At 29.4% G+C, this 18,226-nt stretch overlaps 2 protein-coding genes across 4 annotated transcripts in view; one reads left to right on the forward strand and one right to left on the reverse strand.

Moving 5' to 3' along the window:
• Positions 1–18,226, reverse strand: part of Calx (sodium/calcium exchanger 3) — a 623,183-nt gene that overhangs the window by 132,782 nt on the left and 472,175 nt on the right. The window lies entirely within an intron of this gene.
• The window catches only part of Trax (Translin associated factor X), a 639,975-nt gene continuing 634,624 nt past the window's right edge, over positions 12,876–18,226 (forward strand). Inside the window, exon 1 of the mRNA XM_075366331.1 lies at positions 12,876–12,989. The gene's annotated coding sequence lies outside the window, so the exon portion shown is untranslated. The remainder of the gene's footprint in view (positions 12,990–18,226) is intronic.

An 18,226-nucleotide genomic window follows, 5' to 3' on the forward strand; every position in this document is an offset into this window, starting at 1 on the left:
ATATTCTATAATTTATTTAAACTGATTGTGTGATTTTCGATGTTTTACAATTTCATAATGGGTCTGTACCCATTAGTACATATGAAATTATAGCTTATACATGCACATAATTTCTTTCACGTACATTCCTACTTTTATGAAATTTGTTGAAATGGATTAAGATATACTAAAACGTATACATCATTCCCAAGGTAAATAAAAACATAAATATTGTGTATATATAGAATGCTAATGCGATTCCAAAGTCAAGTAACTTGGTTGGTCAGTTTATCTATCGATTTTCATAATAATTTCTACGTCTGGCTTTTAGTTAGGTTACAAAATTGGCCTAATATAAATAAATATTTTATTTAAAATATTATTAATTAATTAAAATAACTACTTATCTCTTTTTCATAAAATAAAAAAAATAAAAAAAATAAAAAAAAAAAAAAGAATTAATAGGCCAAAGATAAACTTATACCTATCATGGCAACAGGAGTTAGATAATTAAACAGAAAAAAGTAAATAAACGGAGCTCGGTAATGTAAGAGAAATTTATTACCCGCTACGCCATTCATTCAGTTTGTTTTAGTCTCCCGGTACGGTTTCGATAAACCCGCCTATGGGTTTTGTTTGCACACAGCACGGAAATCAATTATTGTTCAATACGTTATCTATATTATGGCCGGGTTGTGTATATGTGTGCGTAAACTGGTAGATTGTTAGGTTTGTGCGAGGATGGCAGATAGGTCGTAAATTCCTGTGAATTGTATTGTTTTGGAAGAGGAGAATGCGGTACGTTGTGTGTAGAGTAAATGTGGTGGACTAAATAATGTGGTTTCTGATCATTGTAAGGACGGTACAGGTGCATAGTTCCCAATTTAATATATTGTCCGTTCATTTAAAGCGTACCCGCGCGGATTTTCACGTATATGTTATATACTTACACGTTTATGTTGTAAATATAGGTGGATAATTTGGTACTATATAGCGTATCGTAAATCAACAAGTAACTACAAAAGGTGTATCGTAAATCAGATATTCTCGTTTAATCAGTTTGAGCTCATACTTACGGTATTTCGTTAATGAATTAAATTGTTAAACTTAAGCAACTTTTACAGCACCAAATTATGCCAAGCATTAGATATTACCTAAACCTCTATATACATACTTTTTTTTTTAATAATGTAACGATATATCAATAGCAGTTAGTAATAGTATTTAATATGAAATATAGTAGCGATCACTGGTTAGAAAGAGCAGAAGCAGCTGCTGCAGAATAATTACTGCTATTGAATTCAGTTCATTCGCTGTAATAGTTACAAAAGATCCTATCAAGTGTTAACGTTGTTAAAGTCGAATTGTAATGATATCGAAGCACTTACCGTTAACAACGACAGTCGTTGGAACATCGGTTACCGATTGGAGAATGCTGGGTACATTGAATAGCATATTCAGATAGTCTTATAGCGATACAACTAGAGATCACTTTTAAGTAGAAACTAATTTTTTCTTATTTTTTCAAAAGTTTTATACTGATAAGACGTTTATATTGAACATCCGAATTTATTTATATAAGCACATCGAATATCTTTTTTGAAGTTATACTTCTTTTGGCGTGTTAAGAGAAACTGATCAGAGTGTACTTTCAGCAAGTTGCGGAAGTTGCGCGCGCCGATGTAACCCATCATGAAGATTTGCGCAGCTTCAAATGGATCAGTCTGCACGTACATGCGTGTAGTGTCTAATTCAGTCAGTCGTTCAATGCAATTAAGTGATTAGCACGTGTTGTAAGCATAATAGATATTAAGTCGTAATAAATATATTTATATAAACGGATTTCTGAAGACTGATATTTTAAATTGTGAATGATGTTGTTCGTATTCATAAAACTTTATTTATATTGCAGCATATATATATATTTTTTTTTTTGTGAAAATTGTGTTTCAAGATTTGAGGCTGTATTATGTATTATTTTTTATGAGTTTGATTTTGCATAAATAATTTTAAATTTAGCAAAAACAAAATTTTTGATAAAATACACTAATATAAAATAAAACTATTTGTATCATATTTTTCATATCACAGGCCGATGACAACCCTCGGCCTTTTCAGTCGTCATCGGAAGAATTAATCGAAATATATTCGCTGAACTATGTTTTGTATGACAACGAATACTTCAATACTTTTTAAATTGTATAAAAAATCTGTATGAAATAAATATTATTTAATTTAATTTATTTTTTCAAATTTTATTCATGGTATTTAATGTCGTCTATTAATCGTTTGACTCAGTTCAAATTTGTTTGAATGCGTAAAAAAATATTTTTTTATTCACGCCAAAGAAGTATAACTTCTTTCGTGGTACTTATGTATACACGAGCTTTTTTTTAAATAGTTATTCCAACTATATAAAATGTATGTGTGAATAATATATAAAATTCATTATTATGTCATCTGAAAATGTTAATTTGTTGTAAATATTTTAGAAGGTTATTTATGGATAAAGGTTATTTTAATTTTTTCTTGAATTTTTACGTGCATCGACTGCTAGGGTCATTAGCCCTCGTCACATTCTTTAAAAGAAATTAGTATCACCATCTGGTTCGTCATATGTAAGGGTGTAAAGGGCCCTTACATATTATTTAAAAGCACAAACTACACAAAACATTAAGACACAAAAGACAAGTACAAAACACAACACTTACGGGGTGTAAAGGGCCCCGATATTAAAATTTGAGATAAGGTTCTCAAAAGACCATGAAATTAAAAATTCAACTTATCAATATCATTTCTTTCTTTCTTTCTTTCTTCTACGAGTCTCGTTTATAGTTTGTTTAAGCACCCTTGGGGCGACCAGAACCGCCGTTGAGCAGTATATCAGTCGCGCCAGGGTGCCGTGGCAGTTGACTCCTTCTTATAAACAGGTTACAGGCATGCACCGCGCACACCCATAGCCTCGCGCCCTCAATCCACCCTTGAGGGTCCCCCATGCCATCATCTGACACACCCCGACTCACTGTTCTTGGATGCAGACGAGCCAGGGTGGCCTAGGCAAGAGGGCTACCTCCCATCACTACTCGTGCCACGCTTCGAGACTTCCATATTTAAATGAAAACTACCTCTTAGAGATTCTTTAACACAGCTTTAAAATTTTTCACTTTTATAGACTTCTAAGAATTCCACTGGCGTGTAAAAATGCAACTATTCTTTCTTCATTTCCATTATCCAGATCAGGAGTAATATCATTTGTAAGACGCAACCTCTTTCTGAGGTCCTCATATATGATACACTCTTCTATTAGATGCTTGACTGTCAGTGTTTTACTACAAACACCGCACATTGGTCTCTCTTCGCCGGTTAACAAATATGAATTTGTTAATCGCGTGTGACCGATTCTAAGTCTGGTCACAGCTACTTGTTCTCGGCGAGTTAGCTTAAAGTCGCTTTTCCATTTATATGGAGAAGTTTAACTGAGTTTAATTTTGTATTTAAACTCCTCTATTCAGTATTCCACTTGTTTTTTACTACGTTAGTTAGACAGTTTTTAACATCTGCCACTTTTACAGGAAATACATCCAAATCATCGCAGACTGTTGCCTTTCTGGCGGCTTCGTCTGCGCTCTCATTATCTGTAATACCAGCATGCCTTGGAGTCCATACAAATACGCATCGCTGTCCTCGTTGATTTAAAACGTATAAAATGGACAGGATGTTTGAAATTAGGACATCCTTAATGTTCTTGTTCCGGATTGCAACAAGTGGACTTAAAGAATCTGAACATATTAGCACTCTCTTCGCAATAGTGTTCTGAGTAGCGAAGAGCTTGCTGTATGGCAGTAAGTTCTGCCGTGTATACACTGGCCATATCTGGCAGTTTCCAACAATGGGCTTCTCCATTTACATATATGGAGCATCCAACACCATGTTCGGTTTTAGAACCGTCAGTATAAATTCTAATATGTTCTTCGTAACTACTGACGGTTGCCAAAAATTCCTGTTGGATGATCACTGCTGGTTCTTTTTTATTTCTCCCTGAGAGAGATCCAACCTTGTATTTACCGCTGGCAAAAGCCATGGCGGTATTTCTCTTGTGGAAATTGCTATTGTATCTGGAATAGCAATTTCGTATTTTCTTCTTAATTCGTGGTACCTAATTCCGGCTGGTCTGGAATAGGTAGCACGACGTTCATATACTGCAGCCATTGGATGATTCATGAAAAGTTTATTATTTATATGGGCAGGAAAAGCCCATACGTTTGCTGCATATCTTAACAAAAGGATCTCTCTTCTATAATGTAGTGGCATTATTCCGGCTTCGGACATTAGACTTGTCGCCGGACTTGTGCGGAAAGCGCCTGTCGCATATCTAATTCCGCTATTATGAATTACGTCTAACTTTCTTAAATGCGACTTCCTGGCGGATGAATATACAATACATCCGTAGTCTAGTTTCGATTGAACCAATGCCTTATACAGTCTTAAGAATATCTCTTTATCTGAGCCCCAATTAATATTCGATAAACATTTGATAATGTTTAGGGCTTTTTTTGCATCTAACACTCAAGTCCTGTATGTGTAATCCCCATGTAAGGGATTTATCCAATACTAGTCCTAAAAATCTGACATTGTCTTTATATTGTATTGGATCATTGCCAATTCTCAAAGTAGGACTTTGGTGAGGAATTCTCTCCCTACAGAAGTGTACACAGCACGTTTTTTCTGGTGAAAATTGGAATCCATTATTCCTCGCAACTTCGTTTAAGGCGTCGATCGCCCGTTGCAATTTGTATTTCACCATAGCAGTCTTGTTGCTGGCATACACAATTGTCAAATCATCAACATAGACGCTTTTGCTGATAAGGTTATTTATGGATAGAAGTTAAATTTTTTCATTCTTTCATAAAACTTTGTTTTGAAACATTGCTTTTGGTTCATCTCTGTTGTATTAATCCTTGGTTATGGTTAATATTCAACGTAATCAAAATTTAAATTATAACTAAATAATAAGGATATGATTTTAAAAATCGTTAAAATGTTTGATTTTATGAGAAATAATAAAATATGGAAATACAGATAACAAAGATTCTAATATGTGAAAAAGGTTCAGGGTAAAAGGTTGTAAGCGATATTTTGAGATAAATCACATAGCAGAAAGGAATGGGTTATAGAATCACGGAATCAAAAGTCCGTGTATATTTGTGTGTAGTCAGGTCAGATAAAAGACTGACGAGATAAAAGATGTAGGTATGTGTGTGTATACACGCGCGCACGCCAGTTTTTAATCTATAGTTTAAGTCATTGAATAGATAATAAATATTAATTACTAAAGAAGTGAATAAAATTTTTTTTAATATTCTTTTCTTTTTAAAAGTTTTATTAAACTTTATTATTCTGGTAAAAAAAAAATCTGATTAAAACTGTACAAAGTTTAATTAAAATGTTATTTTACATAAGTGTTGTAAAGAAAGTTGAATTATCAGTACGGTAGGATACGCCAGAAACAGCATCTGTTAGTATTTTCAAAGTTGGGATAACGTAAGAGAGATGAGTAGTGGGATTTCACCGCAAGACTTTTCTTTTATTCCACGTCTCACTCTTCTTTTTTTTTGACTTAAGATCGTATCAGTTTCAGTTTAAAAAATTCTCTCTCTTTTGTTGAACTTATTACCCTTACAGAATGACAAGAAAAGAAGAAAAAAACCGCCACTTTAATATACTTTGTTGGATTAAAAACTTGACGTAGATTTTTTCATTTCTCATTTTCATTCCAGTTTCTCTCACCCTGGATGTATATTTTACTTCGTCTTTAACACATCTTGTATCTTTTTTTACATACACATATAATTTACAGTTGTATGGCAGAAAAAATTCATATTTATAGTACTAACTGTACAACATCGGGCGATTTAATTCTTCAGTATATTAAATTATTTTCACTACAATGTACTGCGCTGTTTAATAAAACATGAAGATGAACTATGCGGATTAAGTTATTAAGTTATTAAAAAAAAGTAGTTGTTTTTAAAACTATTATTTACGAGCTTTAACGAATGTAAAAGCTAATTGTTTAGCATGATTGACACAATCGTTAAATCAGTCAGAAAAGTTTCTGAAAATGTTTCTTATATTTTAACTTGCTCTTGCTATGTAGGTTAAATAAATAAATATCTCATTATATAAATGCAATACAATTAAATTACAGCGCCATTTCAGTGTCATGAAGTGGTGAATTAGTGCTCTGTTTATGTTGTCTTGAGATGGATAAAAGAGAAACAATTTTCAAAAGAGTGGTAAAGTTCCTTTCAGTTCATGTATACGATTAGTTATTTCTTAATCGTTATTGTACAGCACACTAGCAATAGTATTACATTAAAAAAATAATTTTTTTGTGGTAAATTTAATTTATTTGCTATACTAACATGTTACTTTTTTTATCTAGTCGAATTGATGAGATTAATAAATTGTAACTTTCTTTTATTTCAAAATAATAACAGTATGCTTATATTATTTTTATATGTAATAAAATTAATAAGCAGATTTTTTGAAAATAATTATAACTATTACGTTTTAATTTAAACAGTTTCATTACAAGTGACGGAGAAGTATTGAAACATATCATATGTAAAAATGTTTATGTTGATCTGCAATCTTTAGAAGATATTGTGATATTTTAATAAATTCATATAAACAAGTCTAGTTCACCAAACAGCCGATGTGCTGTCTGAATATGCCTTCTAGTAATTATACATTCATTATATCTACAAACAATTTCAAGATTTGCTGGGCGTATCACTCCAGGGATAAAACTATATTTGTTATTTGTCAAGAAGGATCTAGAGAAATCATGATCTAAGAGAAACCAGAAATATAATATTAATAAATAAAATAAAATGTGGTTATGCATATTTATACTAAATCATACTTATGTAACACAGGATATTCTTCTTTTTTTTATTTTTATTTATTTCTATTTTACATATCGTAAATACATGAACTAGAATATTTTTACTTCCTTGTACGAAGTAAAGGAATGGTAAAAAAATGTAATGGTGAAAAATTTCGGTTTTCAGATTTCAACGGAAATATCCATTTCGACCATCCCTGAATCCATTTTGACTAGTTCGGCGTGACGTCTGTACGTACGTATCTCGCATAACTCAAAAACGATTAGCCGTAAAATGTTAAAGTTTTGAATTTAGAACTGTTGTAACATCTAGTTGTTAACCTTCCCTTTTGATTGCAATTGACTGGACCAAAAGTGCCCAAAAAAAGACCAAAATATAACAAATTTGGATTTTGGAGTTTTTCTTAACTGCAGCAATAAGCCCTAATTGAGAGCTTTCAATAAGCTTTAATTGAAAGCTTATCAAAACGATATATCATAAGTGGTACTTATTTTCATTGGTTCCAGAGTTATAGCCAAATAAAATTTTAATTAATAAAATGTTTGAATTTTACAAGGGGAAGGCATCTCGGTTCGAATCCGACTTCATTTCCTTTTTTTAATTTTATTTTTTTTTATTAACCTCCGATTTAAAAAAAAATCAGAAGTTATTAGTGAAATAAAATTCTATTATGTACTTTTCATTTAAATTAACAAATTTTTATAGAGGATAATGATTATTAATAAATCAAAATATTTAAATTTTAAAAAAATAGAAAGTTAAAATATATTATATGAAGTCGGATTTGAATCGATGTGTGCATCACAAAACTACTTGAACAACGTGAAACAAAATTAATATATAAACTAGTATAAAATGCTGCTACGGACACATAAAGAAGATTCAATGTGGTGTTCACCACATGCAATTGTGTAACTGTCCACTTTATTAAAGAATTAGAGTATCGCATCTCACTTCTAAAAGAAATCACATACTAGAAAATTCAGTAATATGCAGGTCTGAGAGAATGAAATTTTCTCAGAATTTTCATCTGCATATTTTGTTTATGCAAAATATTTTTATTTCTCTGGTGATATCGAAGTTTTCCCAGGTAATTAGTGAAAGATTTTTTAATCGGTAAATTTTGTCAAATACAAAAGGTTGCACAGTAATGAATATACATTTGATTTGATTATAGAGCACATCTATAATAAGTACATGTAATTCTGATATAAAAGTATTTAAAACAATTTTTTTTTAATAAACGTCAGTAAATTGAAATTTATTAACGTTTAAATGAAGTGCAGCAAAAAATGTGTATATGTAATTTAACTGGTGTACAAGGAAGTTACGTGGTGTCCACATCAGATTTTTAAAACTTACTGTGATCCAATTATGTAATTGGATAAAATAAATAAAATGATTGACGAATATAAAAGAAATTTTGAAGGCTTTAATTGGACAAATATTTGAGCAATATATATATATGTATACGTTAGACGAGGTATCAGAAAATTATTTGAATACTCCTGTCCGTAAAAGTTGCTGGAGACCTGAGATGGGGGTTGCAAGTCAAGTAACCATTTTTGCATCCCGTACTGTGTTTCTAATGAAAATTAAAAGCCAGGGATTTCTGTTGTCTTCTGCAATGAACCAGATATACTATTGCATATTAGTATGTAAAATCCTCTGAATTGTAGATAATATTCAGTTAACAAATTGACATCACTCTTTTCAGTACCGGAACACATTGATTGTTCTCTTAAACTGGTCTCTTTATTTTACAACAAGACATACTAGGACAGATATTTTGAAAACAATAAATTAATGTACCCGTTCTGTAATTAAATAAAGCGTTGTGTAAACTGCATCAACGATTCAAATTAGTAGGGCAAAAACTTATTTGTTATTTAAAAATTAACAAAACAAATTTATTTTAATGTATTTTTGTATTACTTATCAGTTAAATTAAATTTTTCGGGACTTTTTTTAGGTAATACGTTATTTATAATATTATTGAATGGACGTAACGTGTTAATAGTTCTGCTGTCTAGTTAACAGAAATGGATGTTGTTATATTTGAGGAAAAATTTAGGATTATTTTTTCATATGCATTATTTCTTTTCTTCGTTTCATACATTAGGCAACCAGATACGACTTGATAATTTGCTTTTTGAATTAGTCTATGCTTTTGTAATTATTTGGTTGCTATTGTAAAGAAAAACAAAGTAAACGGTTTACCTTCATACGATTCAGATAGTACAGCATTTATTTTTTAATCTTTTATATTTACTTCCAAGCTAAACACTTGTAATTCTGCCTAATGCATTCATTTCTTTGAGTGCAACTCTTCGCTGTTCTAAGGAATCTCATTTCTTCAGCACTGACCTGACTGCTCATTTTTTAAAAGTATTTGTGTTTTTTCACTTCCATGTTATTGTAAGACCTTATTCTTAGAAAATCACAAGATGATTTATTTATTTGTTTATATATGAAGTTTTTGAGTGTTATTCAGGAACGTTTTTTAAGTATGTCACTTTTAAGTAATTAAAAGTAGATACCTGATTCGGGATTATTTCACGTAAATCTATTTTGTATTTCATCAAATACTTGTTTTTTTTATGTGCATTTGGATAATTTTTTGTCAAATAATTTTAAACAACTATGGTTATATATTTCTTAAATAGATTATTAAATAAAATGTAGTAAGTTGTTTTAAAAAAAAATATTTGTTGCGATATTCTATGGTATTTGTTGTTTCATAGAATACTAAATGTTTTGCATAAATTTTAATTACTGATGTTTGTTTTCATAAAAATACTATAAAAAATTGTTTGTTTTTTTATAGGGAGTGGTTCTAATAACATAATCATCGTATCAGTGTTCTGCTATTTAACAATTCCTTACACAGCCTTTAGCTCTTCATTCATTTCTACTTTCAGCTAGCCTTTTTGTATGAACATAACTTCTTTTTACCTTAATATCATCGAGCAGTTTCCGCGTTCGTCTTCCTCTCCCTCTTTTACTGTTTACTGTTCTCCAAGACAGCCTTTAACAAAAAATCCTTCCGTAACACACGTCCTTCTCTTTTTTCTGTTTAGCCTCCGGAACCACCGTAATTTGTATTACTTCAGAGGATGATATGTATGAATTTAAATGAAATGTAGTCTTCTACAGTTTCAGGTCGACCATTCCTGAGATGTTTGGTTAATTGAAACCCAACCACCAAAGAACACTGGTATCCACGATCTATTATTCAAATCCGTATAAAAGTAACTGGCTTTACTAGGATTTGAACCTTAGACCTCTCGACTTGGAAATCAGCTGATTTGCGTTGACTAGTTCACCACTAGACCAACCCGATGGGTTGTAACACATGTCCAATCCAGTTTATTTTTCTATCTTTCAGAGTCTGCAGTAGTGATCTACCCTCTCCCTTTCTAACATTTCATCATACTATTTCTGTTTTCCCACTTTATCTTTTGCATCCTTCTCCAGATCCATATTTCGAAAGCTTTTAATCTTTTCTCCAAAATCCACGTCTCTGCCCCGTATAATGCTACACTGCTACACAAAATATTTTGCTAGTCTTTTCCTCAAATGTTTATCAAGCTTACTATACAACAAGATCCTCTTCCTGTTAAAACCTCTTTTGACATTCTAGGTTTTATTTCCTTAATAACATCATAATAATAAAATATTAACATTTTATTAAAATCCATTAAAAAATTATACCAAATCGTTCACGAATACGTGCAGTCGTCATGTAGATACATGTACATGTAGATAGTTCCAATAGATTACTTGAACCCGGGCGATGATAACGCCGAAGCGTTTTTCGCCCACCAAAAACACACAAAAAAAGATTACTTGAAACGAGGTAATTACTTTTAAATTTGTTATTTTCAGGAAATTTCCATTTTTGATCAATCAAAACGATTATACTCTCCAAATATTGGTAATTATAAAATGGTAACATCAGTCATCATCTGGTTTAAATTATTTTTTTAAGCTGTTAGGTAGCTGATTTATGTATTAAAGTATTTATGATAAATTTTGAAACAAGTCGTCGTCTGCTAGTTACTGTGGAAAAGTTTTTTTAAATTTTATTTATTGCTCGGTTATTTCGTATAAAAGTAACAAAATTATTGTATTTTTAATTCTTGAGTTAATATTTTTTTTTGTTCATTTGTGTAATCAGTTTTACACTTTGTATAATCGTGAAAAAAAATGTGATAATTTTAAAAATTTTTAGAAAAATCTTGTGGAAAATTAAAAAAAAATTGTATAAGTAGTTAAGTATGGATATAGATTATTACTTAGTGCTATGTATAGTTTGCTTTTATTAAAGAAGAATATAACTTTATGTATCAATACAGAAAGTTTTCCTTAACTTTTATGATGTGTGAGTGTTGCGCGTCCGTGTGTACGTTTTGGTTTGTTGAGGAAGTTATATATATTTCCAGTTAGAGAACAACAGCGCTAACAGAATTAGCAGCTAGCAGTTGGCTTAGAAACCCCACTAATGTCACGGACGGTGAATAGTGACAAGTTCCATAAAGCATTACCTCAACCAACACATCTCACATAAACCTCTACATTGTAGCGTGGAACTATCCAGTTTTGTGACAGTAATACTTTTAAGTAATTAACTTTAGATAATTAATAAATATATGTCTTCGTTTCAAATAATAAAGAAAAGTTTCATGTTAATTCAGTTACGAGCTGAATGAAATTATTATTATTTTTCTGCCAACCTAAATTAGTTTTCTAAATGAAAAATTAAACATTTTGCCGACTCGAAGCTGGGTTCATTTTTTTTTATTCCGTTAACTACTTTACTACTTATTGGATTATTTTAATATATGATGTAATCTTTTGTGAATTTCGGATACTATTAATTTTATCGGGACATGAAGTTCTCGAAATTATTTTCATTTTGTTATGAAGTATTTTGTATCAGATGTAAAAAATCTGATTTATTCGTCCAAAGAATTTCTCGGTGTAAAGAAATTTGATTACTTTTATGTTCTAACAGTTATCAATTACCGTAATTGACATGATATTATGTGAAAACGTCCTGTCAATTCCGCGTTTACACCAGAAATCACGTTTCTTTTAACAATCCCAAAAAAATTTTGAAATCATTACGCAATAACCGGTGTAAGCTATCAAGTTAGTTCACTAATGTAGGGTTTACTAAAATACATAAAATACAGAAATATCAATTTTTTAAGTCAAGTGTAAGACCTCGGATTGGTGGTAAAACTAACTTTTTAATAACTGAAGAAAAAAAAATATATATATATATATATTTTTTTTTTTTATATATATATGCCATACAAATGGCCAAAACACGAGATAAATAAATTTTATTAAAATGCGTATGTAGCGTAAGTAGAAATTACAGAAAATTACTTTGTTAGAAATTAATTAATAATTGAGAGAATAGTAATAATAATAAGGTTCAATCAGGAAAGTCTTACCAGACTTATGCTTTGTGTAGTAGTGATATATGAAATTTTTTAATTTATTTTAAGAAGTACACACTTGTTTAATATGTTTACTAATCTAATTGACTGAATTAGATGGTAAAATTTTCTTTCAATGTCCTTAAAAATAAAAAGTTTGAATTTTTCATCATGACCTATACTTCAGATCATATTATGCACACTCAAATTACTGACTTTATTTTTACTGTTATGAAGGTTATGAGTGTGCCACATAAACGGTTTTTACCCTTAAAAATATATATAAAATAAAAGATTAAATAACAAATGCATCTTCATCGATTGAAATTTTCAGCGGTAACGGACTAAGTAATCAACGAGTTAAGGTTGTGCAGTTTCGGTTGAGCGAATATGTACCGAACAATTTAAGCGATTGCTTCCGAATGTAATGTGTTTGTGTAGCGTTTGCTTCTTAATGGTAGGAGAGGGGGATCTTAGTAGAATCTTTAACTATTCAGGGAGCAGTGTAACGAAAGGAAATTTTAAGCTTTACATTTGCACTGCGTAATAACTACTAGAATCGAGTTTGCTTGTGTTTAGTAGTGGGTACCATCAATTGGTTTTTTGTTTTAATCTCTTGAAAGTTAACGCAACATTAACTCTATACAATGTAAGTTGATATTGTTTATTATGTTTACTTTTTTATTAGTTTATTGGGCATTAAGCATTCTACGTTATTTTAACGTTTTATTTTAGGTTAATCTAATAAAACCATCAGTTTTACTTCGGTGGCAATAAGTAAGTAAATTACGTCTCTTAGATTTCATATTCTGCTTTTAACGGACACGAATTGTTCATCTCATGACTATTCAGAGTTAATTATATTATGTTAACAGAAAATTAGATTACATTACTTGAATATAAAGATTTAATCAATTAGATAAATGCTAGGTTAACTATGTTGGTTGTAGTTAGTTATAGGCTAATTTTATTAAAAAGTAAATTTAACTTTTAACTGTTTTATTATTTAACTGCGTTCCTTCCTGAATAGATGTTTCACATTGTTTTTAAAGATAACTTCAGTTTTATTTATTTATATTTGTAAGCTGTACAAATATTTTGTTAGGCTTACAAACCAATCTTGTTAACATTTTTGCAGATGAAATAAATGCTTAACAATTCTCTTGAAATACGGTAAAGATCGAAGGATAGTCTTATCATTTCCCGTTAACTAACGTAATCTGAAGTACTGAACTTAAAAATTGAACTACTTTTCTACTTCACTTTTACTACTTTTTTTTTTAAATTGACTACTTTTTAACTTGACTCGAATTTGTTCCCTGTGAAACGGGAAATAATTAAAAAAAAAAATAATTAGCCTACCAATCTTGTTTTCATCAGTTTTGATGTAAATTGACCAACCAATTTTTTTGTTTTTAGTTTTGTTCATTTTTAAAACTTTTTTATTGTAGTTTTTCACTATCAAAGAAATAATGAAGTAAAAAACAAAACTAAATATTTCGTATTAGAGAGGACGAAGTACATGAACAGTGACTTTCTTGAAAATTATTAGGCTGGTTGCTAAACGAGCAGCAGTATAAGACAATCTTAATGTTATTAAGTATTTTCGTCTCCACAGCAATTATTTAAAAATACTTTTTTTTTTAATACCATTTCGTCCCCATCATAATTATATTTACTTTCATTCCGTACTGATTTTATTGTTCCGCTTATTAAACGTAATATATAAATTTTTTTCCATTTTAGAATTAACAGTTTCTGATTGGAATAGGTATTGCTTTAAATATGAATTGATTTTTATGACTGCAAAACCGCTTATTAAAAAACACCCACATCTGGTGAGTACAATAATAAAAAAATTGATTATAAGGAACTTGTATGAATGCTTTAAGCATAACAGTTTACAGCTATCTTATTCAAGAAAAAGTTATTTCCAAAATCCCAAAGCCATTGACAAGGTTCCTGTGACAAGCATACTAAGGAGAATGAGGAATAAGTGGTTTCTTTCTTGTACTTTCTTTATTAAGTTGAATTCAGTATAGCATATCAACTTGTGAAGCCCACTGAAGTGTTGGTGATATTCAGCCATACTCTGCTCAAAACGCAGATTGACTGTCTTTCTGGCTGTATAATGAACATCATTACTTTCAGAGAAAGCAACACAAATTAATTACACCTATACTGCATATGGTATATGTGCATCACAGTCATAAATGTGTCCGATAATGTAAAGAAACAAATTAATTATACCTCTGTGTGAAACAATATGTACTCTGTCTTCACTGGGTCAATCCATGCCAAGTTATCCAATGATGGTTGACCATTTTTATTTTTTGTAGTTTTTTGTATTCTCATTCTCTCATACATCAAGTGTTTAAAACTTTTTTTTTGTTATTTTTATTAAGTCGTTTTTATACGCTACATTACATTTTACAATGCCTTGCATGCCAATCTTTGCATTTTTTGGCATTTGCTGTTTTTCCAATACCTCAGAAACTAATTGACTAAGAAACTTAAAACAAAAACCATTGTATTCTATACAAAAATTACTATATATTATGTAATGTACATGATTTTCCTATTGGATTCCTGTCACATCTAAGAGTGTCTTATATTAACTTTTTATAATACATAAATTCAGTATATACTGTTAAACAAATACGGGTCAAGATTATTTGGGGTTTACATTTTCATTACCATGAACCAGTATTTCAAACATTTTCTTGTCAGTTATATTGTACCTAAATTATTTCTAACATTACGAGAACTTTTATCAAATTAAATCCACTCTGTAACTAAACAAAAACATAATTAGTGTAATTTTAATTGTTTGTAAGTACAAGATATGGTTCTTAAAAGAAGAAATAGTACTTTCTGGTTTTACAATTTTTTGGGCATATTTTAACTAGAGTACTAGAGTGGCTATAGTTTATTAGAGTTTATGGGCAAGGTACTAGAGTACCTTGCTTATCAGTTGAATATCAATGTTGTGATTTTTATTGCTTATTCTACTCCTAGGGTTTTCAAACCAATGAATTTCTGAATTTTTATTACCTTCCCACCTATGACATAAGGCATAAAAAATCGTACACTTTTGATCTTTTTTAAAAAGTAAAGGAATAGGACATCAGTCTTCAAAATTTATAAATAGGTTCTAGAACTATATTAAGAAGGGGTATAAATATTAAAACTGATGTCTTTTCCTTTTTCAGTGAAATATATGTGCAAAAATTAAAATTTTTGCATTCTATGTGCTCTGATTCACAATTCACAGCTGATATTAGGTTATACATAAACAGGATAGGAAAATTATATACATAATATAATACATAGTAATTTTTGTGTAGAATGGTTTTTGTTTCAAGTCTCCAAATAAATTAGTTTCTGATATACTGGAAAAACTGCAAATGCCAAAATTGGCTTGCAAGACTGTAAAGTATATGTAAACAATTAAATGTAATACAAAAAATTTTTTAAAAATAAAAAAAACTGTCTTGAACTCTTGAAGTACACAAAAATCAAAAATGGTCATGTTTCGATTTAATTATAGATTGGATGATTTGATATGTAATTACCCTCACTTTGTAGAGAAAGATTAGTTATATTTTACATTATTAATTTATCTTTACACGTTTCACATAGGTTATAAAGTTAAAAATTAGTCAAAAAGTTTGCATTTTTTAGTTTTTATTTCAGGGTTTTTTTTAATATAAATTTCAGAAATGGAATGAAATTGATCAAGTGAACAAGAAGGGATTTAGTTGTGAAGTAGGATCAGATGTAATATATTTCTTTTATTATGAAGAAAGTTATTAAATTTACTTACTTAAAGGTATAACCCTACTAAATTCTTTGTGTATCATTTGGAAGGTTCTGAGTTCACATTCCAGTTAACCTTTATATTTTTATACATTATTATACTCCCTCTCGTGCATTAGCCTTGAGCATAAGTGTTGAATTAATCATCTCACAAAAAACAAGAATATATAATAATTAGGTACTTACGCATTAATGCCACCGCAGCAACAGTTTTATTTAAAAACAAAGTAGTCAATCGGATTTCACTGGAAAATGGGCCGATATAGAGTTTTACATAGATTCAAAACAGTCTCTCTATTAATTTTAATAAATGGTTATTTATATTTATTTATTTTATAAATATAATTTAACCAAACTTAACCTTAGCGAGCGAAGCGAGCTAACCTTGACTAATTAACAGGAGTGTTTTGATTATTTAAATAATAAATAATTGCAATAATTACTGAATTTATTAAATAAATACTCAAAAACTTACGGTGTTAATTAGTCAAGGTTAGCGAGCGTAGGTTAAGTTTGGTTAAATTATATTTATAAAATAAAAATAACCATATATTAAAATTAATAAAGGGACTGTTCATTTTCCACCGAAATCCAATGGACTACTTTGTTTTTAAATAAAGCTGTAGCTGCGGTGGCGTTAATACGTAAGTACCAATAATTATTATATTGTTTTGAAGATTTTATTATTAAGATGAATAACATTTATTGTGGTTGGGAATTATTATTAAAATAGTTTCTTAATTCAATAAATAATCAAAAGTTTAAATTCCACTATTGACATAGAATATAATCACTTAAATTCCTTATTCAATTTGTTTTTATAGTGTTTGTACAAATAATAGATTTTAACTTAGTTCTCTAAGTTATTGAAAGGTTTTTTAAAAAAAAATTATCTTCAGTTTACTAATATGATTTTTTATTATTTTTTTTAACTTTATTTTACTGTTTAGAGGTAAACACAAAATAGATAAAAAAGTGTTTGTTTTTCTAATAACATGTTGAATTACAGAAGATGAATCATATGAAATTTGAGGTCAAGTCCTGAAGATTGTTTACCATGTAGGGTGTCTTAGTTTATGAAACAAAACTTAGTAAAGTAGTTTTCTTTAATATTTTGTAAAAACATTTATTATACATTACAAATATTGTATTATATATGTTTATGTAGTTTTAGATTTTTTTGAATTACATATGTGTATTTGGCCAATTACAATAATAATGATACTTCAACCAATATGTTATACAGCCGTTATAATGGCTGCACAAAAGCTCAGATTGCTGAGTCTTTGAAGTTTTGGAGGCTGTGTGATGCATGTCTGAGTAAATATCCAATTTAGTCATAGTTTAATTGTTTGTGAATAATAATCGTATAAATTGTTCAGTAAAATCCTCCCCTCTTGGAAAGCTTTCTATCATCATCATTACATCAGTATTTGTCTCAAGTATCATAATTAGATATATTTTAATGTAATAATTTATCCGATGACATCTTTGTTTTTATAAATTTATCTCTTACTGAATTGAGAATAAAAAAAATAATTTATTATATAATATTTAGAATGATAATGGGATTTTGAGAAAAAATTGAGATTACAAAAATGTTTAAATTTAAATTATCGAATTTTTGTGTTTATTATTAGTGAATTCTTATTGTTTGATCAGACCTTTTGTTTTCCTTTGATTATTATAAAATATCAAATTAAGATTTATACATGTATGTGAACTGATCCATACAAAAAAATTATGATTTTTAATTACTAATTTTCTACTTAACCATTGTTATGTTCAGTAATATTAATAATTTTAATAGTGATAAATTTTTATTATTAAAACTTATATATTTTAATTTGTTAATGAAATAAACAGGTATGATTTTAGGTTAAATAATTATAATAGAGGGTGTCTTACCATATATTATGCCTCACTTTTAGTTAAACTTAAATGAAGTCATTTCATTGAGATACTTTACTACTTGTTTGGCATCTTGAAGTGCCTTCTTTGGCTACTTAAATGAGTTGTGATATACAGTGAAACTTCATTGTAATAATTAATAAATTTAACAACTCT

Source organism: Lycorma delicatula, chromosome 5 (genome assembly GCF_047948215.1).
Source record: "Lycorma delicatula isolate Av1 chromosome 5, ASM4794821v1, whole genome shotgun sequence".
Lineage (NCBI taxonomy): Eukaryota > Metazoa > Arthropoda > Insecta > Hemiptera > Fulgoridae > Lycorma > Lycorma delicatula.